Source organism: Tamandua tetradactyla, chromosome 14, assembly GCF_023851605.1.
Source record: "Tamandua tetradactyla isolate mTamTet1 chromosome 14, mTamTet1.pri, whole genome shotgun sequence".
NCBI lineage: Eukaryota > Metazoa > Chordata > Mammalia > Pilosa > Myrmecophagidae > Tamandua > Tamandua tetradactyla.
The window spans coordinates 80,883,481-80,910,067 of record NC_135340.1 but is presented as its reverse complement, the minus strand read 5'-3'; the positions used below and the strand labels follow the sequence as shown (position 1 = coordinate 80,910,067).

Sequence of the window (26,587 nt, the reverse complement as noted above, 5' to 3'; positions counted from 1 at the left end):
GGGTCTATACAGCTTCAAAGCACCACACCATTTGAGCTGTCTGTATATGTATACTCCCACATGTATACATGTGGGAAATGTTTTAGATTTATTAAACATGGCACACTTGCCTGTAAGATGATTTCTTAAATGTTTTGCTTAACTGTCTTTTGCTGAGGGTAAACTGACTTAATGCTACAGGAAACCAATGGTAAATTGACTTAATGTGTGCAGGAAACCAATAGACCTGCTGTTTCTTTTAAGTTACCAAAACTCATTTCCATTCTGCCTCATCTAAGAGACAATAGTCCGATATCAGTGATTAGGTTATCATCACCAATAACATTGAAGCCTGCAGTTGCATCCAGATTCATTTTCATCGAATACAGAACAAATTCAGTAACTACTTTGCTTTTTAGCAGACTCATTTCAAGATAGGAAAGTCAAGAAAAGATTTTTACTCAATTTTCTCTGAATGTCCAAATGCTTTTCTCTGAATATTCAACTCCCATAATGATAAGGGCGATATTTCGGGGGACTTTTTACATCAAACAATTGTTTCCCCAATATTTTCAAACTCAGAAATCACCTCACACAAGAATAAATGAGGTCTCTTATCGGTATATTTTGTTTGCCCATATTGTAGGGCAATATTTTTCTTCGTTGTTTTCTCTTTTAAGGATTAAAATCACTCTAGTCTATTTACTTAGAATCCTTTTTACCCCTTCCTTTAACTAGGTTATTTACAGAACAAACACGTGCAATTTTTACAAAAGACAAGACAGGTGAAGTCAAAACATTTCTCACCATTCGGCTTCTGAGGCTGTCAAAGGAGAACGGAGTGCTTGAGAAAGCTTTCACAACACTTAGCACTTGAAAAGGCTGATTGAAACGTATCTTGAAATCCACCAGAGGGAGATGCTTTTTAAACCGGCAAAAAGTAACTCACGCCAGGGATGGACTGATCCTTAGGAGGAGCCACTGGGTCGGCCTCGCACTCTGGGCCGGAGGGGCGAGGTGTATATAGTGGCTGGGGTTGGGGAAGGGTACAGCTGAAGGGAGGAGTGGGATGGACTTTATGACATTGGCAGCGAAGCGTGTGCTTGGTCTAAGACCAGGAGCAGAAGATAAGGAGGTGTAGTCAAAGGAGACTTTAAAGGTCTCAGATACCTCCCAGTAATTACCGAAGACAAGGGGTGGGTGTCTTTGAATGCACTTCCGCTTAGCAACTCCACGCGGTTGCTAAGGAGGGGCAGTAGAGGGGATGACCCGGAAATGGTTGTGTCAATTTCTCCCCGCCTGCTCTCGGTTTGTCCTATTGGGAGCCCTAGGGTGCTCTGTGGGCTCCGGGCCGTGGGCGGGTCCAACGCTAGCGGTTCCGGTTGGGTTCCTGCAGCCCCTTCGCTCCTCTCTTCTCGCTGGCTCCTGGAGAGAAGTCACCGCTGTGGGTGGGTAGAGTAACACTCAGCGCCTCAGGGAGGGGACTGCGCCAGACGCACCTGAGCCCGGGAGCAAGGCCGGATCAGGTACGCGCTCGGGTTTCGATGGGTCGGAGAGGCTGGGGTCTGAGAGAGAGAGAGAGAGAGAGAGAGAGAGAGTGTGTGTGTGTGTGTATTTGTGTGTGTGTGGGGGGGGGGTCTGAGAGAGAGAGAGAGAGAGAGAGAGAGAGAGAGAGTGTGTGTGTATTTGTGTGTGTGTGTGGGGGGGTCTGAGAGAGAGAGAGAGAGAGAGAGAGAGAGAGAGTGTGTATTTGTGTGTGTGTGTGTGTGTGTGTGTGTGTGTATTTGTGTGTGTGTGTGGGGGGGTCTGAGAGAGAGAGAGAGAGAGAGAGAGAGAGAGAGAGAGAGAGAGTGTGTATTTGTGTGTGTGTGTGTGTGTGTGTGTGTGTGTGTGTGTGTGTGTGTGTGTGGACTGGTAGGGGGCCCTTTCCCGGGTAGGGACGGCGTTTGCCGGCATCCTGGGTGTAGTGCAGGCTGGTGTGCGTCTTTTGAGGGTTGCAGCGTTGGAATGGAGGGGCTGGGAACACCGCCGAAGGACGGTGTCGGGGCGGGCTGGGCAGGCGAAGAAGGCGCCCTATTGGAGGCAGTCGACTTCGGCCAGTGCGGATGGGGCGTTTACTGCCTGGGGGCTCGCTTTGAAAGGGAGCATCTTCTGAGGCGGAAAAGAGGACGTAGAGCTCCGCGGGGTGGCTGGACAAGTCCATATTTCCGTCGCTCGCCTCCCCTGCCCACCCGTCTTGATCAGAGCCCGGCTTTGGGGTTCGCGAGGGTTGAGTAGGTTGGGCACCGTGGGGATCCGCCCTTGGCGGAGCTAGGGCTGAACAGTGGGTAAGGAGACTTTCCACCCAACTTCCGTGCGCTTCCCCCACTTCTTCCTTTACTGCTGCCTAACTCCAACGACCTATAGTAACAGTGCCCCCCAAGTGGGCAGTCATCACAGTGTAAAAGAGGGTGGAACTGGATTCGTTGCCATAAGTGATTCTTCAAATGTTTGGAAAGTCCCGGAATGACTTATTTGACCAAGTCTCCCAGCCCTATGTTAAATCTGATGTAAATTATTTTAGAAAGTGTATTTCTGAAAAGCACCAAACTATAGGCTAGTCAGTCGTAGCCTTTTACGGTAGATGTATGGGTTTGTTTTTAAAAACAGAATAGAGGAACCATTTAGATGTAGAGGTATAGGCGAGACATGTTGAAGCAAGCCTTTTCTAATCGTCCTTCTTCCCTGTCAGTTTAAATGAAGCAGAAAGATACTACATTTATATTACAATGAGTGACTGAATTGCTAGGTACTATGTGGTGATAGATGTCTCAGAATAGATATGTGCATGTTCATAGAGACAAGATTCTTTGCTATCGAGCCTCCTTAATCTTTTAAGCAGATAATTGTTAAGTGGAAGTATTGGCTTTGAGGTAGGTAAATCTGCGATTGAACCCAGGCTTTGCAGTTTGCTAGTTGTTGACCTCGGACAAATCATGGAACCTACCAGAGCTTCAGTTTCCTCGTAAGAAAAATGAGTTACACTTCTTATCAATATTTATAAGGGGAGTAATGAATTTAAGTAACAGCCCATTTTCAACATAAGCACCTTTGAATTGCAAGATGAATCATTAGCATTAGTCTTTACACTGTATCCCAATTTTGTGAAAGGAGTTTTAAAATAGGGAGTAAACTGGATTACAATATTCTAAGACATACGTATAGAGCAGGACTTTTAATGGCTTCTAGAAATTAACCATAAGTAGCAAGAAATTCTAGTTTAGTGTTTTCTTAAAACTTAGTAATAAAGCAGAACCTGTGTGTTTATTCAAATGACTAAAGTACGTAAAAAAGTTTTTCTCAGATTTGTGATGTGCACAGTATGATACAAGAAAAACATTAAAAATGTATGTAAATCTTAACATGTTTCTTTGAAAATCGTAATTGGGACATAAAATGAAAAGTAATGGTAACTTTAAGATTAAAATCAACATTAGTAGCATGACTCATCTTAAATTGTTAGGAAAACAGAATTCTTATATGTGTAATACTCTGTGAGATGAATGAAACGGAAGAATTTCTCGTGATCAGAATACAGAAATAAATCTAGGAAATGTGAAATCTATGTTCATTTGTCTTGTTGATTTAAAATGATACAGTTATATGTAACCTATTTGTCAAATTTTCAAGTAACATCATTTACTTTTTTGACATAACTTGTAGTTAGTAATTTTTAATTTTTTAATGTACTTTATGCTCAGAAGACAAAAGTAACTTGCTCTGGTAATAAATAGATTTGTGTGTGTGTGTGTGTGTCTGTAAAGTGAATGCAAAGTTTGTAATTCAATATTACAATGTAATATAGATTCAAAGTTTCTAATTCAGTATAACTTTGTAGAAAGGTTTATGGGTATTTGCCTACATTTGAGAAAAAAATTTCAAATATATTTCTTCTCCATGTCTCTGTCTTTTAAACAGTTAAAATTATGTTTTGCTACAATTGTAGAATTTTTGGTAAGGTTCTTTTGCTTTTCTAAAGGCTGTTCTGAGAGTGTAAAGTCTTTAGTATGCTTTAAAACTTTTTCTATAGTCATAATTGCTATGAACATTATTATCTTTTGAATCTTAAAATTGAGGTCATATATCTTGCTTTGGTAAAGCCATCAGAAGCCCTCGTTTTCTTTCCATCTTCACAAAACTTCAGTAAGCCATTTGTATTGGTATAAGGTGATACTTGCTATTAGAGTAAAATGTCTGTTTAAATTGTATGCAACCAATATAGACTGTTAGAGGCGATACTTTTCTTAAATGGCCTCTTCCACTCAAACAAAATATGTGAATATTCCAAGGTTCTTTGCAGTTGTCAGTTATGCAGTTTCCTTGTCAGGAAATCTGTCATCTCTTGGATGATATCAGGAAGTTTTAGGAAAGATTGGGAAGGTTTATATACCATACACTAGAAATCATATAATGGACAAAATAATTAATTATATTGGTACTGCCAAGGACAGTAATGAAAGAGTTACTGTGGAAATGCTAAGAAAATATCCAGACAGTCCTTTCTTTTTTCTTAAATAACTATTCTTCCAGACTCTTTCTCTTTTGAAGCATATTCCTTTTATGGAGATATGAGTTGATATCTAATGAGGATAAATAACCATTGTATCCAGGAAAAAAGGCTTATATCATAGGCAGATTTTACTATTACCAGTCTTTATGGAAACTGCTTCTATAGCTTTAGATAAGAAGACATGGATTTTCTAAAAGAACTTTTGAATTTTTGTAATGATAGTTTTCTCTCCTTAACATCCAATTTGCCTCTGCTTATTTTCGCCTAATATAGAACCTTGGAGAATCTGAGAGAAAAAAAAACAGGAATGAATTTACTTCATAATTTTCATTTTAAATTTTGTAGATTATTTGTTTGTAGAGCTAAATTGGATTTTGACATTTTTGGGATTGTGTTCATGATGGACTCAGGAAAAAAAATTAGAGAGATGCCATCTGTTTCAGATTCCTTCTCTCCCCACCCCCTTCATGTTTTGTGGTTTTGAGTTCATCAGATTATTTTTCAAATGTAAAAAATCCTCAGTGGATTTAGGTTATATAATTTCAGCTATACAGTGAACATGTAGCGAAAGAACTTGTATTTTTATATTGGTTTAGCCAGAATGACTGAAGACATTGGTTAAAGGTAATTGTTATTTCAAACTCTGAACATTAAGTGACTTCATGCATTTTTAATTGCCGTCATTCACTTATTAAAACCATTTCTTGTCAGTAATGCTTACTATAGTGCCTAGTTGAACATCTTTTACTATAGTTGCTAAAAAAAGTGGATATGGAGGTATTAGAATAAATCTTTCTTCATTTGATGTCTTAAACTAAACCAGAAGAGAACCTTCTGCTGGGGATTTTTTATTTAGTGATAAGACCATGCAAATTTATTCTTTCAGCAGTGAGTTTTGCCTTACCCATATGCTTGTTGCTGTAGTTTTCATCTGAGTTATACCATAGAGTTCATAGGGCACATACTTGGCACTGTGCAGTTTGGGTTCTTAATAAATCCTCAGGACAGGCTCTTAGGTTTTCTGAGCTAAAAAAGATCATAACTTGCTGAGATTATAGTTGGAACATAGATGTGCCAGAAAGAGCCAGGCATCTTTGAGAAACTGTAAAGTACATCTAGCATAGTATTCCAGAAATGACCTAAAGAGAAGCCATCTGTGTATAAAATCATGTTTTGCCTGTGGTAGGAATATGCTGGGGAGGAAAGCAGCTGGACTGTCCCTATACCGCTGTAGTCTCTCTCACCCAGAAGCTCTAGGTGGGCAGTGCAGCTACAGCAAGAGCTGGGGTACCAGGGCTGGTACCTGTTCTTCAGTAATTTCTCACCCATAACAGTGGAGGTTGGACATACTGGGAATAGAATATTCTCTCGAGTTGTACCTTGTACAGAGGACCTGGGTGGACATGTAGCCATTGCCCTTGCCACCAAGGAGGACTTGGTACAGCACCGCTCTGGGTGCTAGATAAAGCCTATCAGAGCACTACAGCTCTCATATGTCCATCAAAATGCCACGTGAATTTACCAGAGAAAAACAGCATTTGACCCTGTGCTGGCTGAAAGGATTTTGTACCCTAGTAAAGCCATGTTATAATCCTGATCCATCTTGTGAAGGCAGTCCTTTTTTAATCCCTATTCAGCATTGTAGGCTGGAAACTTGATTCGATTATCTCCACAGAGTTGTGGCTCTACTCACTCATACCCATTACTGATTAATTTACTGAAATCCTTTAAAAGAGGAAACATTTTGGTAAAAGCTTCATAGCCGCAGATCCACGAGAGCCCACACAGCCAGAGACCTTTTTAGAAGAAGAAGGAAAGTGCTCCTTGGGGAGTTTCATGAAACAAGAAGCCTGAAGAGAATGCTAGCATATGTTGCTATGTTTGTCACATGCCTTTCCAGTTGAGAGAGAAACCTTGACCTTCACATGCCTTTCTTCAACAAGGTAACCTCTTGTTGGTGCCTTGATTTGGACATTTTTATAGATTTGCTTTAACTGGGACATTTTCATGGCCTTAGAACTATAAAATTGCAACTTAGTAAATTCCCCCTTTTGAAACCCATTCTATTTCTGGTATATTGCATTCTGGCAGTAACAAACTAGAACAGAAACACATTGATATCTGTTGCTTCTGCATTCTAATTAGAAAAGGGCATATTGACTTGGTGGCCTCTGATTGAAAGTACCGTGTGATAATATCCTGCTTGATAAGTTAAATATACTTTAAATTATCTATCAGTATTAATGAAAAATGTGGGATTGTTTATGTTTTTTTGTATGTGTGTGCTTATGTGTGTCCTTGAAATAATCAGTGATAATCACCACATCTAATGTTAGCTTCTTCAGCCTAAATTGTTAAGTTTCCAATAGAACTTCCTCTTTTTTTCTTAAAGGGCACTTGATGAAGGTAAGCAAAGAAGTGATCAATGCCAGGAAATAGTCAAGGGGAAGAAAATTTGGAAACTTTACATTCCTCAAGTAATGGAAGGCAGTTTTAAGATGTGAGCATTTTATTTACATCTATTATCTCATAATAGATGGAAATAATATTCATATTATTCTAATTTCCTATGAAGATATATAGTTTTGTATTAAAAGTCTCATAATTATTTTCACTTTATTAGAATTTCCGTAGTCTACAGTGGCAGTATTTACCCTTTGAAGTTGTGGATGCTTGAGTATATTCTTTTTTTGAGAGTTAAGACTTTATTTTTTTTTCACTTTTATTTTTTATTTGAGAAGTTGTTGGAAGACTGTCTTCTTTTTTATAACTCCTCCTTTGATCTTTCTCCCAATCTTTAGGGGCATTTGGGGTCTGTCCTTTCTAACTTTTTCTTGTTGGCAAGGGGTGTTGATAATATGGAATAGGGGGATGAAACTAGCTGATGTTCTTGGAGAGACTGGCCCCTCTAGTTTACAGGACTTTTCTGGCCTAGAAACCCATTTGGAGGCTATAGGCTTCTGGAAAGTAATCTTAGTTAGTATCTAAAACATTGTGTAGAATCTCAGAGCCCTAGGTGTTCTTTTGGTTGGGATTTGGCAAACTGGTAATGAGTGATAACTAGCTAAAGCTGTGTAAGAGTAGCCTCTTGAATAGTCTCTCGACTCTATTTGAAATCTCTTAGCCACTGATATTTTATTTTGTTAAATTTCTTTTCCCCATTGGGTCAGGAAGGTGTTGTCAATTCCATGGTGTAGGGCCAGGCTCATTCCTGGGAGTTATGTCCCACATTGCCAGGGAGACTTTCACTCTTGGATGTCATGTCCCATGTAGGGGGGAGGGTTATGACTTTCCTTGAAGAGCCGGTCTTAGAGAGAGAGAGAGGCCACATCTGAGCAACAAAAGAGGTTTTCTGTAGTAACTCTTAGGCTTACTACAGGTAGACTTAGTTTCTCTGCTACAGGAATAAGCTTCACAAAAGCAAGCCTAGGAAGACTAGTTTTTAGAATAGTTTTAGATTTACAGAATAATTGAGCCGATGATACATAGAGTTCCATAACCTGCTGCCTTCCCCAATTTCCTGTTAACATCTGGAGTAAGTGTGATGTTTGTTACAACTGGTAAACCAATGTTAGTACATTATTATTAGCTATAGTCCATTGTTGTTCAGTTTTGACAAATGCATAATGATATACATCTACCATTATAGTTCTTATAGAATAGTTTTACCATCCTAAAAATCTCTAAAAATCCCTTGGCAGCTACTGATCTTTTTACTGTCTTTATAGTTTTGCCTTTTCCAAAATGTCATATAGTGGCATCATATAGTATGTTGCCTTTTCAGACTAGCTTCTTTCACTTAGTAATATACATTTAAGGTGCCTTCATGTCTTTTTATGGCTTGATAAGGGCATTTCTTTTTATTACTGGGTAATATTCCATTGTATGGATGCACTGTAGTTTATCCATTCATCTATTGAAGGACATCTTGGTAGCTTCCATTTTGGAGCAATTATGAATAAAACTACTATAAATATTCATGTGCAGTTTTTTTTTTTTTTTTTTAACATGGGCAGGCACCAGGAATCGAACCCGGGTCCTCTGGCATGGCAGGCAAGCATTCTTACCTGCTGAGCCACTGTGGCCCTTGTGCAGTTTTTTACGTGGATACAAGTTTTCACTTCCTTTGGGTAAATGCCCAGGAGCACGACTGCTGGATTTTATGGCAAGACTATATTTAGCTTTCTACAAAACTGCCAAACTATCTTCCAAAGCAGTTGTACCATTTCACATTCCAGGATTTAACATTCCTTGTCCTTCACATCCTTGTCAGCATTTAGTATTGTCAATTTTTTGTATTTTAGCCACTCTAATAGATGTATGGTGTTATTTCACTGTTGTTTTAATTTGCAATTCTCAAATGAAATATGTTGTTGAACATCTTTTCATATGCTTATTTGCCATGTGTTTCTTCTTTGGTGAGGTGTCTGTTCAGCTCTTTTGCCCATTTTTTAATTGGATTGTTTTCTGGGTTTTTAATTTGTGGTATTTAAATTTTAGGATAAGATCCTTTATCAGATAGGTGTTCTTCAAATATTTGTCACTTCATTTCTTAATAGAGTTTTTCACAGAGCTAAATCTTTAAATTTTATTAAAACCTACTTACCCATTTTTTTTCTTTCATGAGTAGTGCTTTTGGTGTTATATCTAAAAACTCATCGCCAAACTCAAGGTTATTTAGATTTTGTCCTGAAATATCTTTCAGAAGTTTTATAGTTTTCATTTTACATTTAGGTCTAAGATTCATTTTGAGTTAATTTTTGTGAAAGGTATCAGGACCATGTCTATATTCATATTGTTGCATATGGGTGTCTAATAGTATTATAATGTTTTTTTCTGTTCTAAAGTTAATATGGCATTTTTTAAAAGAAATTAAAATGAATAAAATAACTGGTAGGAGTGATGTTTAAGTGAGATATTTGTAACATTCTTGGATGTAGTTTGATGCTTTGTTCAGAATTTGGGTTTCCCATTCAGAAAAACTGATATTAAGTCAATAGGTGTTAATAGGCAAGTGCTTAATTCTATGCATGAGCTATGTAATAGGGCATTAGGATTTGTGAGCTAAATGTGGTACCAGCCATATGACAGTTGTACGTGCTAACAGTATTTGATAGATCTAAATCCAGAATTTTTTGAACTGTCACTAAATGTTAAAGGTTTTTGCCATTTGCATTTTACTGTTGTGCAGAGTTTTAGCTATACAGATTTCTTGGTGGCCCTCTCTAGTGTTTGCTAGTTATTACTATTATTATTACACTTGTTGAAGACAATCCAGAAGCTTGAGCTGGCAAGGACTAAGAAGAGACACATAGGTATTGCTCTAGTTGCCTTGTTATTTCCAATTTTGACTCAGGGTGGGAATATTTTACTAAAAGTATTAGGACGCTTTCTTAAGATACTATTTCTCACATAGACTAGGTAGTAATGGTTAGCTAGAGCTCTTTTTCAGTTGCCTTTAGAACTGAATTGATATGGACTTGTAAGACATCTTCTGTTTTTCAAAACATTTTAACCATTTTCCAGTCATCTGGGCTATGATTCAAGAATTGCTTAATGACTCTGTTTTTGGTGGGTTTTGGTTGCCTTTTTCACATAGTTAAACAATAACAGGCTTAAGGAACTGTTTGTGTGGAAGCACTTAGATTCTCCAGAGATAGATGCTTTCCAAATCAATCAATATGCAAGCTCACTTGGGTTTAATGGGATCCATCTGGTTAATGCTTGTGTTTCTTGAGTTTCATAGACTGGAATCACAACCTAAAAGAAAACATGGAGATAGTCTTGTTAGTAGACCTTTTTGATTTACAGCTAAGAATAACTAAGCACAAAGAGGCTATATGACCTGCTCAAGATTGTATAGTTAGTTAATGAGCCACACTAGAACCCAGGTCTCTGGATCCCAGTCCAATCCTATTTCTGATAAGTTTGTACTAATTTATTCATTTTAGTTAATAAGGAATGGTCTTCTAAGAAGTAAATATTCCAGTAAATTTAAGTAGACTATCAAACTACTACAGTATCTCTTAGAATTCAAATAGAATTCTTAACTCTATTTGAAATCTCTTAGCCACTGATACTTATTTTGTTACATTTCTTTTCCCCCATTTGGTTGAATTCCTAGTTAATGTGTGGTGTTGAGTGAGTTAGTGTGTGTTTATTTTAGGTACTGGGTGTTGCTTGATCTTTGGTTAAAAGCAAATTTGTTTTGCCTCATATTCTAAATAGAAATTGTCCAATTCAAAAATAATGGTGAAGATACTATAGCCTATATTTAGCAAGTGCACATTTGGCTACATTATTAAGAATCTTAATGTGTTTTTTTGTACAGTGGAGATAATCTGTCAGCATTTAATGCCATAAAGCAATAATGGAATTCTGCTTTCATGTGGTGATATATTTATAAAACTAGAGTGGAATGTTATGTAAGAACTGAAAGTACAGATTAATTTAATATGCATCTGATGAATTCTGGGCTTGAAGGATGCACATCTGTTGAATAAAACAAATCGTAGAACTATTCAGAGTATAACATATTTAAATATGTGTGCTTTGATTCTCTTTAACTGTTTTAAAACATTTGTTAGTGGATTTAGCAAAGCCCACTTGCTTATAGAAGCAGTTTATGGTGTTATTAATCATTTTATTCTGAACAGTATTTTGATACATTAATATTCTTCTTTCTGATTTATTGATTGGAGGAACAAAGGGGTTAAGTGACTCACTTACCATAAAATGACTTTGTTGCAGAACTATATTAAAAAACAAAAATTAGAAATATTTTAAGACTTTGAATTCTAGTTCTATGATTTGTCAATGAAGAATTAATTACAGAGCACCTACTGTATATTCTTTACCATACTAGTGCTTAGGAATATAGAAATTCAAGATGTGGTTTCTACATTCACTGATCAAGTAGAAGAAACAAGATTTAAATGAAAGGTAGATTTCATTAGAAATAGGTAAACTAGGTAATTTATCTAATTTAATAGATGAATTAAAGTAATTCAGAGCACAAGGATAAGAAAGGCAATGTCTGTATTTTAGAACCACACATACTCTTTGAGACCAAAGGAGGAAAGGTTTATTTGGTCTGGAATCAAAATTTTCTGTAGCACATAATCTAACTCAACCTATCTGTATAGCTTATAACAAAAAAAAGAAAGGTAGAGAACAACACAATCTGATATGTAACTAAGTACATACTTGATGATGTCTGTGAATGCTCTAGGGATTTTAAAATTCAGTGGGTGCTTATAGTTCTGATGGGAAGGAGATTGAAGTTAAAGTAGTGGATCTCAACTCCGGCTGTTTATTAGAATCACTTGTGGAAATTTATTCAGGATCCATTGAAACAGAAATTCTAGGGTAGAGCATCCATAATTTTAATGTTTCCCCAGGTGACTGGAGTGTGCAGGCATAGCTGAGAGCCACATACTTAAGGATGAGTAGACAATACAGTGTTTTAGAGCAGCACAGATAAGCCGGATGGGAGAAATGGTACTGAGAAAAGACTAATTCCAACAAAGCATTGTGTGCTACTTAGGGAGTAGGGAGAAATAAGCTAGGGAGGATAATTGGAGTCATAGTTTAGAGGAGTACAGTGTGGTATACTGATCAGCATCATTATATGACCTAGAAAGTTATTGAAAATGAAAATTCTCAGGCCATCCTCCTGACCTACTGAATCTGAAACTCTGGGGGCTGGGGGGGTGGGGGAGACCAGCAACCTGTGTTTTAACAAGCACTCCACATGATTCTGATGTACACTCAAGTTTGAGTACAGCTGTAATAGATGATGTAAGCTGGACAGAGGAATTAGATTTCATGTGGTAATACGTAGGGATCCATTGTTGTGTTTTAAAGTTCTAACAGATTTATATTTGTATTTTTAGCAGGTTGTATTTGTATTTATGAAGGGCAAATCTGATGGTGACGTGCAGAATGTTAATGGGCTACTAAAAGATGAGAATGAAAGCAGCTAGCTAGGTAGTTTATGGACATACTCTAGCAGCTGTGAGGGCCTGTTCTCTAGAAGAAGTGGCATTGGAAACAGAATAGTACTGATAGTGATGGCAGTAGTTACATTTGTTGAATGTATATATAAAAGTGCTTTGGACATGTGATCTCATTCTTAAATGCTTTGAACATAGACTCTCATTCTCACAGGAAGCCGCTGAGGTGTGGCTGTTATTTCCATTTTATAGATGAGGCACTGGTGCACAGAAAGGAGAATTACCTCCAAGGTTCAAACTGCTAAATAACCTCAAGTGTCTCTGCTTGTAAAGCCTGTTGTGAAGAAACAGCTGATTATATCTGGAGAACAAGGGATAAAGGAGAAAACTAAGAAAGGTTTTAATCCTAGGTGACAGAGAGCAAGGGCATGTCACTGTCAGAAGGGAAATAGTGCTTACAGTGTGTAACAGGGCTGGGCATTAGCACACTTGAAACAAACTATCTTGTAAAAGTGATTGTGAGAAATAACCAAAGGCAAGTTTTCTATTTTGCTTTTTAAGTATGAAGTTCCACGTGACTTTATACAAATGAATTTCTGGGATATGCATGGCTTTTTTGCTCATGTAACTAAATTAGGAGAGCCACCTCAGCCAGCTCTTAAAAAACATCATTCAGAATAAGAAGTAAATGGCCCATAGGTGAATTATGCCCACAAAGCTTTCTCTAATATGACTTTTCCTTCTCTAATAAATTGTGATTTAGGAAATAGTCAGGAGCATCTTAATCTTAAAACAGTTTAAAAAATATTTCAGTGTTATTTTTGTTTTAATTAAGAAGCACTAAGTAGTAAAGTTGTGTACAAGTTAGGAAATTTTTTCATAGAATGTTACTAGTTCTAGCATGCTTCCCACCCTCCCCCTTTGTTAGAGAAGTTGCGGGATTACGGAACAATCATACATAAAATAAAGGATTTCCATATGCCACCCCCTATTATTAATAATAGGCTAGCACACTTTTTAATTTTTATTGAGAGAAATTCACATAATATATGAATCACATAAAGATTTTAAAGTGTACAATTCAGTGACATTTAGTATATTCCCAGGGTTGTGTAACCACCACCTCTTTCTAATCCCATAATATTTTCATTACCACAAAAGTGAATCCTGTGGCCTTTAAGAAATCACTTCTTGTTCTTCTCATCATCCAGTGCCTGAAAAACTAATCTGCTTTTTATCTCTATGGATTTACCTAATCTGGATATTTCATATAAATGGAATCATTCTATACATAATTTTGTATCTGCTTTCACTTAGGATCATATTTTTGAGACTTCTCAATGTCGTTGTGTTTTCAATGCTTTATTTCTTTCTTATGGCTGAATAATATCCTAGTGTATGGATATATCACAGATTTTATCTATCCATTCATCTGTTGATGGGCACTTGGGTTATTTTCACTTCTTAGCTATTGTGAGTAATGCTGCTGTGAACATTGGTGTCCAATTAACTGTTTAGGTTTTTTGTTTTCAATATTTTTAGTGATTCACATAGGAGTGGTATCATGGATCATATGGTAATTCTATGTGTGTCTTTCAGAAGAACCACTAATTTCCACAGTAGATGCACCATTATACATTTCTGTCAGTAAAGTGTGAGGGTTCCTATTTTTCTGCATCCTCATCAACACTTTCCATTTTGTAATGATAGACGTCGTAGAGGGTATGAAGTGGTATCTCATTGTGGTTTTGATTTGCATTTTCCTAATGACCAGTTATGCTGAGCATCTTTTCATGTGCTTATTTGTTTGTTTTTTCACATGGGTAGGCACCAGGAATCGAACCCGGCTGTCTGGCATGGCAGGTGAGAGCTCTCCCTGCTGAGCCACTATGGCCTGCCCTTCTTGTGCTTATTGGCCCTTTATATGTCTTTAGAGAAATGTTTATTCAAATCCTTGGCCCATTTAGTAATTGGATTGTCTTTTTGTTGTTAAGTAAAAGTTCTTTATATATTCTGAATATTAAACCTTATCAGATATATAATATCTAAATGTTTTCTTCCATTTTGCAGGTTGTTGGTTCTTTTTTTCATTTCCTTTGTAATGTACTTTGTGTAACAGTTTTTAATTTTGATGAAGTCCAATTTATCTGTTTTTTATTGTTGCCTGGCTATTTGGTGCCATATCTAAGAATCCATTGCCAAATCCATGTTAACGAAGATATTTTAAATTAAATTTTTAGCAATAACATATAAAAAAGCAGAATTTTCCATTTTAACCACACGTACCTGTACAAGTCAATGATATCAGTTATATTCCCAATATTGTGCCATCATCATCATCATTCATTATCAAAATAATTTCAGCACTCCAAGCAGAAACTCTACCTATTAAGCAATAACTCCCTATTCTCACCTGCCCCCACTCCCAGCCACTGTTAACCTGTAATCTACATTGTGTCTCTATGAATTTGGGTGTTATACTATTCACTTAAGTGAAATAATATATTTCTCCCTTTATGTTTACCTTATTTCATTCAACATGTCTTAAGGTTCACCCAAATTATAGTACATATCAGAACTTCATTCTTTTTATGGCTGTATAATATTCCATTCTACGTATATATCACATTTTTTATCATCCATTTGTCTATTGATGGAAACTTGGGTTGTTTCCAGCTTTTGGCTGTTGTAAATAATGCTACTGTGAATATTGTTACAGATTACCTATTAGGTGTCTGCTTTCAGTTCTTTGGCGTTTATACTTAGAAGTGGGATTGCTGTATCGTATGATAATTCTGTGTTTAAATTTCAGAGGACCTGCCAAATTGTTTTCCACAGAGGTGGGAGTATTACATATTCTAGCCAACATTTATGAGTGTTACTGTATCTACATCAGCACTTATTATCTGTGTTTGTTTTTTTTTAACTTTTTACTTTGAAATACTTTCAAACTTATAGGAGTATTGCAAAGGTTATAAACCCCATACAGCAAAGTCCAACAGAACTTCTATCCCTCCAGACACCAAGATCTACCAGTTTTAACCTTTTGCCCCATTTACTGTAACACTGTATCTACCTATCCATCAATCTAACTTATCTATTAATCTGTTTTCTGAAGACTTGAGTGTAGGCTATATATACATCATGATTTTTAATACTTAACATCATCACATACATTTCCTAAGAACAAGGATATTCATTTATGTGATCACCTTAATAGCAGTTATGAAGTTCAAGAAATTTAATAGTAATATAAAGTTTGCAGTCTATATTCTGATTTTTTCTTATGTTCCAATAATGTTCCTTTGAGCCTTTTCTCCTCCCTTGCTAGATCCTATCCAGTATCATATATTGCCCTTAATTGACATTATCTCTTTAGTTGCTCTTTCTTCCTTTTTTAAATTTTGGGGTCATATGTACACAGTAACGTTCCCATCTCACCTAACCCCAAGCATGCCATTGAGTGGGATTGATCACATTCACAATAAATATGGTATCCTTACCACCTTCCATTACTAAAACTTTTCCCATCTCCACAAAGAGAAACTATGCTCATTATGCATTAACTCCCCATTGAGCTTGCATCCCATCCCTGGCATTCTGTACTCTTAATTTCTGTCTCTATGAGCATGCATATTCTCCAGTATTTTCCTTGTGGTTACAATGGGGCTTAAATTTTTTTAAAAATTTTTTATTAATTAAAAAAAATTACAAGAAACAAACATTCCCAACACATACACTCAGCAGTTCACAATATCATCACATAGTTGCATATTCATCATCGTGATCATTTCCCAGAACATTAGCATCAATTCAGAAAAAGAAATAAAAAGACAACAGAAAAATATAACAAACAGAAAAAAAAAATATTTTTACAGGCCATACCCCTTACTGATCGCTTTCATTGATCACTAGCATTTCAAACTTAATCTATTTTAACATTTGTTCCCCCATTATTTATTTTTATTCCATATGTTCCTCTCATCTGTTGACAAGGTAGATAAAAGGAGCATCAGACACAAGGTTTTCACAGTCACACAGTCACATTGTGAAAGCTATATCATTTTACAATCATCATCAAGAAACATGGCTACTGGAACACAGCTCTACATTTTCAGGCAGTTCTCTCCAGCCTCTCCGTTACATCTTGAATAAAAAGGTGATATCTACTTAATGCATAAGAATCACCTCCAGGATAACCTCTGGACTCTGTTTGGAATCTCTCAGCCATTGACACTTTGTCTCATTTCACTCTTCCCCCTTTTGGTCGAGAAGGTTTTCTCAATCCCTTGATGCTGGGTCTCAGCTCATTCTAGAGTTTTTCTCAATCCCTTGATGCTGAGTTTCAGCTCATTCTGGGATTTCTATCCCACGCTGCCAGGAAGATCCACACCCCTGGTAGTCATGTCCCACGTAGGCAGGGGGAGGGTGGTGAGTCTGCTTACTGTGTTGGCTGGAGAGAGAGGCCACATCTGAGCAACAAAAGAGGTTCTCTTGGGGGTGACTCTTAGGCTTAATTTTAAGTAGGCTTGACCTATCTCCTGTGGGGTTAAGTTTCATATGAACAAACCCCAAGACTGGGGGCTCAGCCTATAGCTTTGGTTGTCCACACTGCTTGTGAGACTATCAAGAATTCAACTTGGGGAAGTTGAGTTTTCCCCCGTTCTCACCGTTCCCTGAAGGGGACTTTGCAAATACTTTTCCACTCACTGATCAAATCACTCTGGGATTCATCAGGGCATCACCTGGACAAACCAACAAAATCTCATCTCCTATACAAAGTTCCATGTACTTAAGGTGTTCGATCAACTATCTACATAAGTTATATTAGGAGATGCACTAGTCAAAGTATAGATTTGTACCAAATAAACATTTTTTGCTTTAGTCTCACACATTAGTTGAAGTTTTTAAATATTAAGTACCATCTATTTTCAGCACACTGCAGTGATGACATTCTTTTGTTCTTCCTCATGCAAAAGGGGCTTAAATTTAATATCCTAAATCTTTAACAATCTCGTTTGCTTTGATGACCATTTTACCTTCAATAGTATTTATAAACTATGTACCGTACCTCCCATCCTCTCACCTTTATGGTAGTTTTTATTACAAATTACACGTTTTTGCAGTTTGAGTCCCAAACCATTGATTTATCATTATGTTTTATGCATATGCCTTTTAGATCCTGTAGGAAGTAAAAAGTGGACTTAGAAAACAGAAATACAATAGTATTGGCATTTATATTAATCCATGTCATTACCCTCACTGGAGAGCTTTATTTCCTCATGAGCCTTCGGTCTATTCTCTTGTGTCTTCTGCTTTCAACCTGTAGAACTCTTAGGCACCTTCTGTAGGGCCAGTTTAATGGAGACCAAGTCCCTTAGCTTCTGTTTATCTGGAAATGTTTTAATCACTTCCTCATTTTTTCTTTCTTTTAATTAGAGAAGTTGTAGGCTTACAGAAAAATCATGTGTTGAGTACAGGGTTCCCATATACCATCCTATTATTATTATTTTAAAAATTTATTTATTAATTAAAAAAATTAAGAACAAACAAAAACATTAACGTATCATTCCGTCCTACATATATAATCAGTAATTCTCAATATCATTACATAGTTGCATTTTCATAATTTCTTAGAACATTTGCATCAATTCAGAAAAATAAATAAAAAGACAACTGAAAAAGAAAAAGAACGATAACAGAAAAAAAAAAGATTATACCTACCATACCCCTTACCCCTCGCTTTCATTGATCCCTAGCATTTCAAACTAAATTTAACATTTGTTCCCCCATTACTTATTTTTATTCCATATATTCTACTCATCTGTTGACATGGTAGATAAAAGGAGCATCAGACACAAGGTTTTCACAATCACACAGTCACATTGTGAAAGCTTTATCATTATACAATCATCATCAAGAAACATGGCTACTGGAACACAGCTCTACATTTTCAGACAGTTCCTTCCAGCCTCTCCACTACATCTTGAATAACAGGGTGATATCTACTTAATGCGTAAGAGTAACCTCCAGGATAACCTCTCAACTCTGGAATCTCTCAGGCATTGACACTTTGTCTCATTTCACTCTTCCCCCTTTTGGTTTTCTCAATCCCTTGATGCTGAGTCTCAGCTCATTCTAGGGTTTTTCTCAATCCTTTGACCATCCTATTATTAATATCTTGCATTAGTGTGATACATTTGTGACAATTTATGAAAGCACAGTTTCCTAATTGTACTGCTAACTATAGTCTAGTTTACCTTAGGGCTTGTTTTTTTTTTTTGGTGCTATCCCATGGATTTTTTTTTTTAAACTTATTCTAGCAACATACACAAGCTAAAATTTCCCCTTTTAACCACATTCAAATATGTATAATTCAGGCTGTTAAGTATTCCAGTGTTCATAGTGGCATATTCAAAATTGCCAAAAGATGGAAACAGTCTCCCTCATTTTTTAAGATCACAGAACAATAAACACATTTATTACATAAACTAGGATGGGAGGGACCTTTCCGGGCCTTGATTTTCCTCAGATAAAACTCCAGCTCCTTGCCTGTAGAAGACAAGCTATCTGCTCGGCCACACTAGCTTGGCCTCTAAGCAATGCACACAAGAAGCTTGCCCTGCTGGAACTTTTCCTCAAGAAGACTGCTGATCTTGGCATTCTTTTTACTTTCATCATATTTCTTCTGAATTTTCTTTGTTCGTTTTTTTGTTTAAAATTTCTTCCTTCTCAGAAATCAGCTTGGCCCCCTTCTTGCGGTCCCGGGGCAGAGCATAGTGGGACTCATACCACTGCCAGTATGGTGTGCTGTCAATGACCAGCTTGTTTTTGGATTCATTATAGACAGTATTGATAATCCTTATTTTGCGAATACAATACTCAGAACCCCAGAAGTTCCGTTCATCCAGCCTAAGGGCACAGTACTTCTTGTTGCCTCCTTGCACCAAATTGTGTTTATGTGATGGGAGCCAGTCTTTGTGTTGGCAGCCAAGCACCCTAGCACATACTGCCACTTCTTGTGATTGGGCTTTTGCTTGGCCCTGGTCTTGCAGCGCTTGTGGCAGTTGTCCCAGGACATGCCTGTCACACAGCACTGGCTGGAAAGAGGAAATGCAAAACTTTCCCTCATTTTTGAAAGATGGTTTTGCCTGATAGAGAATTCTTGTTGGAAGTTGTTTGCTTTCAGTACTTTAAATATGTCATCCCACTGCCTTCTTACTTCCATGGTTTCTGATAAGAAATTGGCACTTAATCATATTGAGGCGCTATTGTATGTGATGCATTGCTTCTCTCTTTGTGAGTTCTCTGTTTATCTTTGGCATTTGACAATTTGATTATAATACACCACAACATGGATCTTTTTGGTATTATCTTCTTTGGAGTTCGTTGAGAGTCTTGGATGTGTATATTCATGTCTACATTTAATTTGGGGAATTTTTAGCCATTATCCTTTGAATATTCTCTCTGCCCCTTTTCTTCTTCCTTCTTGGAAGGTGCGTGTGTCGGTAGGCTTGATGGTGTCCCACACTTTCCTCAAGCTCTGTAACTTCATTCTTATTTCTATTTCTCATAGTTTCAATTGTATTATATTTAAGTTCTCTGATCCTTTCTTCTAGCAGCATCAGTTTGCTATTAGGCCCTCACAGGGAAATGTGAATTTCTGTTATTGTGATCTTCAGTTCTGTTTGGTTCCTTTTCATAATTTCTGTGTCTCTGTTATGTTCTTTTTGTGTTCATCAGTCACTTTCTTGATTTCCTTTAATTCTTTGTCCATGTTTGCCTTTATCTCTTTGAGTATATTTAGGACCAATTTTTTTAAAAAGCTGTATGTCTTAGGTCTGATCCTCCTTATTGATGGTTTCTAATGCTTTAGTCTTCTTCTTGGGCCATCACATCCTGTGTCTTTGAATGTTGTGTAATCTTTTGTTGAAACCTAGATATTTCAATATTTTAAAAGTGCTCTTACTTGAATTTATGATTTGAAATACTGATCCTTTAGGTTGTATCCAGCTAATATTATGACAGAGCTTTCCTTGATTGTTAGTAGCTAACCAAAAAAGAAGGAAGAATGAAACTCCTTTCCTAGTCTTTGCAGATTGACTTGTGCAGTGCTATCTTTCATGGCTTATCCATTTAGTGAGTTTACAGAATGTGTCCAGGCCAAAGCATAGAGTATTCCCTGATCTTTTCTGCACATGTGTCTTATCTTGGGTATGCATGTTTGGCTCTACAAATTCCCCTGTTTATGTGGTTCCAAATGTACCCTCATCTCTAGGAACATGAGATCTCTGTCCTGTACCAGTAATCACTTCCCCAGGCAACGTGACTTGACTATTCTCCCACTGCCTTCTGTAGGAGAGCTGGGTGAGCCCTCTTCTATACCCAGGGCATGTTCCAGGGCGGCAAGTCCTTCAGGCCATCATCAAACAGATTTAGGCCAGACCTGAGTACTCCCATCATATACAGGAAGGTTACTATGTGTCCTCTGGAACTGGCACTTAAGCTTTACTTCTGGGAATGCAGGTTAACTCTGCGATGATCTGGTGATGGGTAGGAGAAGGGCCTGCCAGGATGCTAGGAGATCCTACTCCTTTTTTTTTTTTTTTTTTCTTTTTTTGAGGGAAGGTGTTGGGGCATGGGCAGGCTCTGGGAATTGAACTCTGGTCTCTGGCATAGCAGGCACGAATTCTGCCACCGAGCCACCGTTGCACTACCCTACTGTTTTTTTTGAAATGTACTTTTTTTATTACCAGAGAACTGGAAGTTTACCAAAAAAAAAATCATACAGATGATTCCCACATACCCCACCTATTATTACTAACAGCTTGTATTAATTTACCTCTGTTATAATTGATCAAAGAGTATTATTATAATTGTACTCTAGTAACTGTTTTCCATGATTTACATTAAAGTTCACTCTGTTATACCGTCATGATTTTTGTTTTTGATTAAAATTTTTTTTCTAACATTATATATGCAGCCTTGAGTGCAAAGTCTAAGAAACCATTGCCTAACACAAGGTCCTAAAGATGTTTCCCTTGACTTCTACAGAAATTGCTGACTGATTCCATGTTCAGTGAAACCCTCACGAAGCACTCTTCTCTAGAGAGCCTCTTTCTGGAAACTCAGAATTTTCCAAACCAGTAATTTCTTGTTTCTTTGTGCCTAGGAGTTCAGTTCTCAGCTTATCCCTTTGCTCTTACATTTTAATATAAGCTGAAAGGAGAAATCAGGCTGCACATTCTGCCTTTGGCTTGGAAGTCTTCTCAGCTAAATATCCAAGTTCATCACTTTCAAATGCTGTCTTCTATCCAACAGCGCTCAATTTCACTCAGTTCTGTGTAACTTTAAAACTGGATTGCCTTTTCTTTGGTTTTCAATAATATATTTATCATTTCCTCCTAAGGCATCGGTGGGCTACCTTTAACATCCATATTTCTACCAACAGTTTCTTCAAAGCAATCTCAGCTTTTCTGTGAAGCGCTTCTCAGTTCTTCCAACCTCTAAATCCATTATCCAATTTTAGAGGTGTTTCCACATTTTTGTTATTTGCATTAGCAGGACCCCATTCTCCTGGTACCAACATCTGTTTTATTTTCTTTGGCTGCTCAAGCAAATAACACGAAATGGCTTAGGTTAAGCAATGAGAATTTATTTGCTCATGGTTTTGAGTCTAAAGAAAAGTCCAAATCAAGGTGTCGACAGGCATTGTTTTGTCTCCAAAGATTGGCATACTGGGGCTGGCTACCAGAAATTCTTGTTTCCTCTGTCACATGGTAGGGCACATGGTAGAGTTTCTTGGTCTCTCCATTCTCTTGGGGTTTGTATTGAATTTCAGCTTCTTGTTTCCTGTGGCCTACTCTCTCTGTGTCTGAATTTCATTCTACTTATAAAGGGCTCCAGTAATAGGATTAAGACTCATCCCAATTGAACTGGGCTACACCTAAACTGAAGCAACTTCATCTAAAGGGCCTATTTTTAGCAAGTTCACATTGTGGGGTAAATACAGCTTCACACTACCACAGAAAGGAAGAAGTGAAACTTCACAACAACCTCCTTTACATTGTGTGCCCTTTAACATAGATTTATAATTATCGTGTTATGTTTTTGTCTTTTAAATTTTGTTGGAAATTAAAAAAAAACAGGCTTTACAAACAAAAAAATGCAATAATTCTGGCATATATTTATATATACACACACACATACACACTCGCAAATTATTATACACGTATCCCCAGAATGCCCGTCTTTGGAGAGAAGGCAATGCCTTGTTGACACCTTGATTTGGGCTTCTCTTTAGAGTCAAAACCATGGGCAAGTAAATTCTCATTATTTAACCTAAGCCATTTCATGGTATTTGCTTGAGTAGCCAAAGAAAATAAAACAGATGTTATATATATGCTTACATAGCTACTTTTACTGTCATTTCTTTCTTTCTATATCTTTATGTTACTGTCTAGTATCCTTTAATTTTAGCATAAAGGACAGTCTTTTGAATGCCTTGTAGGGCAGATATACTAATGGGAAATTCCATTATCACTTCTTTACTGGAAATTTCTTAATTTCACCTTCATTTTGCAATAATAGTTTTTTTCAGATTTAAAATTTCTGATTGATACTTTTTTTGTTTCCAGGGTTTTAAATATGTCATTCCACTTCTTCTGACCATCATGATTTCTGAAGATAAAATTACTTTTAATCTTATTGAGGATCAGCTCTTTATAATGAATCACTTCTCTTTCTCCTTTCAAAATTCTCTGTTTCTCTGTTTTGACACATTGAGTACAGTGTATCTCAGTTGAGCTCCCTTTGATTTTATCTTGCTTGGAATTAGTGGAGTTGCCTTGATGTATAGATTCATGTTTTTTGTTTGTTGGTAATATTTTGGAAGTTCGGGCCATTATTTCCACCTTTTTCTTCTTTTTTCTCCCTTTGGGACTTCCATTATGTGTATGGTGGCATGTATTCTCAAACAAGTTCCTTACACTCAGTTACTTTTTTCTTCATTCTTTTCATTTCTGCTTCTCAGACAGTAAATCAATTGACCTATTTCAAGTTTCCTAATTGTTTCTTCTATCTATTTAGCCACTGTTCAACCTTTTTTAGTGAATTTTTCATTTCAGTTTTTGTACTTTTCAGCACCAAAATTTTTCTTTGGTTCTTGTTTTAATTTCCAGCTCTTTACTGATATTCTCTACTTGGTAACACATTGTTTTCCTGGTGTCCTGTAGTTTATTAATCTGTGGTCACTTTTACTTCTTTGTGTATATTTATGACAGTGGATTTATAGTCTTTGTCTAGTAAAGTCCAGTGCTTGGGGTTCCTCTGTGACAATTTCTATTCATTTCTTTTTTTCCCCTGTTAATTGGCCTTACTTTCATTTTTCTTTGTGTGCCTTTTTCATTGAAAACCTGATGTTTTGAATATTATAATGCAACAACTCTGGATGTCAGATGCTAGGAATCTAATTCTTTCCCCTCCGTAGTTTTGTTGCTCCTGGTTGTTTTCAGTTATTATTGTTGTTTTTCTTTGCTTGTTTAGTGCCTTTCTTTAACTATTTTGTGTCTACTGTATTCTTTGTCATGTGTTATCACCGAAGCATGCATTAGCTTGGTGGTTAACTAGTGTTTTGGCAGAGTTTCAGTAAGCACCTGAAGTAAAGAAAAGAAAGAAAGAAAGAAAGAAAGAAAGAAAAATAATAAAAAATATTCTCCCAGTTTTTTTTAGGTTGTTCTGTATTGAGGTATTTCTTCATTGTTTTGTCATGCCATTTATAATACTGCCTTAGCCTTTGGTGTTTGTTTGAAACTATTATTTAGCATGGAAAAGCCATGTCCTTGAATCCTCTTTCAACATTGCTCGGTGGAATCTTTGATTCCATGGAAATATGACCCACCCAATTGTGGGTAGTAACTTTGGTTAGATGGTTTCCATGGAGATGTGTCTCCACCCATTCAAGGTAGGATTGCTTACTGGAGTCCTTTAAGAGGGAAACATTTTGGAAAAAGCTACAGAGCCACTAGAACCAAGAGAACCCACAAAGCCAGAGACCTTTGAAACAGAAGGAAAACGCTCCCAGGGAAGCCTTATGAAATGAGGAGAGAAGGCTAGCAGACATTACCATGTGCCTGGAGAAACCCTGAACATCATCGGCCTTCTTGAACCTACATCTTTCACTGGATGCCTTAATTTGGACATTCTCATGTCCTTAGAACTATAAACTTGCAACCTAATAAATTCCCATTTTTAAAAGCCATTCTGTTTCTAGTATATCACATTCCAGCAGCTTGCAGACTAACACATCTTCAATTCCTGATTTTACAGAGCCTGACTTCATTTAGAAGTAAAACCTTAGGGAATTTCAGGCCTTTCTAAGCATATGTCCAGCCTGAAACATGTGCACGATGGGAACTTTAAAAATTCCATTTCCTCCTGCATATCCTCTTTCTCAACTTCTTCCATTCCAGGGTTTTAACCCTATCTATGGCTTGTCCTATGTGTTTGCCTTTGCCACAGATGACTACATCCAGTATTTTTACCTTTAAATGTTTTCAGCAAATGCTATCATGAAGTTGCCCCAGCTCTGGGAATGTTCAGAGTCTGACAAAACAAAGGTAAGCCGTTGCATCACTCCCTCATTTTTCAAGGACAACTTTTTTGGATAAAGAAGTCTTAGCTGGAATTCTTTCTCTTTCAGAGTCTTAAATATACTACTGCCTTCTTGCCTCCATGGTGCTGGTTGAGTAGTCTGAATTTAGTCTTATGTGGCTTCTCTTTTATGAGGTGAATCCTTTTTCTCTTGCTGCTTTCAGTACTTTCCACTTCTCTTTAGTGTTTGAAAGTCTGATTGGTATGTGTGTTGGAGTGGATCTATTTGGATTTATTCTATTTTAGGGTTTGTTGGGCTTCTTTGATTTGCATATTTATGTTTTTTAATAAAGGTTGGGAAGTTTTGCCCCATTATTTCCTCAACTAATCTTCCTAGCCCTTCTGTGATGGCGATAATTCTTATATTTGTATACTTCAGATTACCCATCATTTCCCTGAGATCCAATTACAGTTTTTCCATTTGTTCTTTTGTGCACTTGAAATCAGTTGTCCTGTCCTCTAGTTCACTTATTCTTTCTTCTGCTACTTCAACTCTGTTGTGTGACTCTAGTATATTTTAAATTTGGTCTACAGTATCTTTCCTCTCTGTGAGATCTGCTATTTTTCTATTCATTCTTTCAGATTCTTATTTATGTACTTTTAGTGTCTTCTTGATATCCTTTAAGTCAGTAGCAAACCCATTGAATTTATTTAGGAGATTAGTTTGAACATCTTAGTTCCAAATTCTATGTCTGTTTAGTGTTTTAATGTCATCATTTGGCTGGGCAATATCTGTCTTACTCTTTATGTGCTTTGTAATTTTCTGATGGCTTTGAGGCATTTGATTATCCTGATAGGGTTATTTTGAAAGTTGATTCTCTTCAGTCCTCTAAGGTTTTGTAATTGTTTGAGTTTGCATTGGAGGTCTCTTTTTGAACTTGGTCTTTTAGTAATTCTCTGCCAATCCAAGGCCCAGGCATCATGCAGGGGATGCATCTCTACTTGAAGCTTTGTTTAAAGCTAGCTAGCTAGCTAGCTTGCCAGATTGCACTTTCCGTTTCTTCCCAGCAAATGGCACTCTTGTACTTCCTCTTCCCCTGAGGCCACCTCAGTCCCAACTGAGCTGAATGTAGACCTGATGGAATTCCAGCCAGGTCCATTGGTCCTGGTATGCACTGAAAACCTCTGACCTCTAGGGGCTGTACAATGTTCATCTCAGCAGTGATTCCACTTGTGGGCCCCTAACCTCCAGCTTGGAATAACTTCTAACTTTGTGACTGGGTATTTCAATTGCCTAGACAGGAGTGTGGAGGGATGGGCGCACTGTGTGTGTGGGTAGGGCAGGGCCCAGGGGCCCAGTGGGGGCCCAGTGGGCCTTGCCTCCTCATCCCTGCCTCTATGTCCTTGCACTCCTGAGCACTATGGGCCTCCGTATAGAAAGTGGAGCAGTAGGCTCTGTGCACAAGAAAAACAAGTTTGCTGGCTTCTGGGTTCCCCGAGGGAGCTCCCAGCT

General features: G+C 37.3%; 2 protein-coding genes and 1 pseudogene across 4 annotated transcripts in view; 1 reads left to right on the top strand and 2 right to left on the bottom strand.

Annotated features, from left to right (window-relative positions):
* Positions 1–1,221, bottom strand: part of TRIP4 (thyroid hormone receptor interactor 4) — a 105,522-nt gene extending 104,301 nt beyond the window's left edge. Inside the window, exon 1 of the mRNA XM_077128186.1 lies at positions 787–1,221. The gene's annotated coding sequence lies outside the window, so the exon portion shown is untranslated. The remainder of the gene's footprint in view (positions 1–786) is intronic.
* CSNK1G1 (casein kinase 1 gamma 1) overlaps positions 1,124–26,587 on the top strand; it is a 214,947-nt gene continuing 189,483 nt past the window's right edge. For 2 of the 3 annotated variants that reach the window (XM_077128195.1, XM_077128191.1), the window contains exon 1: positions 1,252–1,505. The gene's annotated coding sequence lies outside the window, so the exon portion shown is untranslated. Of the gene's footprint in view, positions 1,176–1,251; positions 1,506–26,587 lie in introns of those variants that run through there. The other variant, XM_077128193.1, reaches the window with a different exon arrangement.
* LOC143656544 (small ribosomal subunit protein eS8 pseudogene) lies at positions 12,795–19,564 on the bottom strand (annotated as a pseudogene).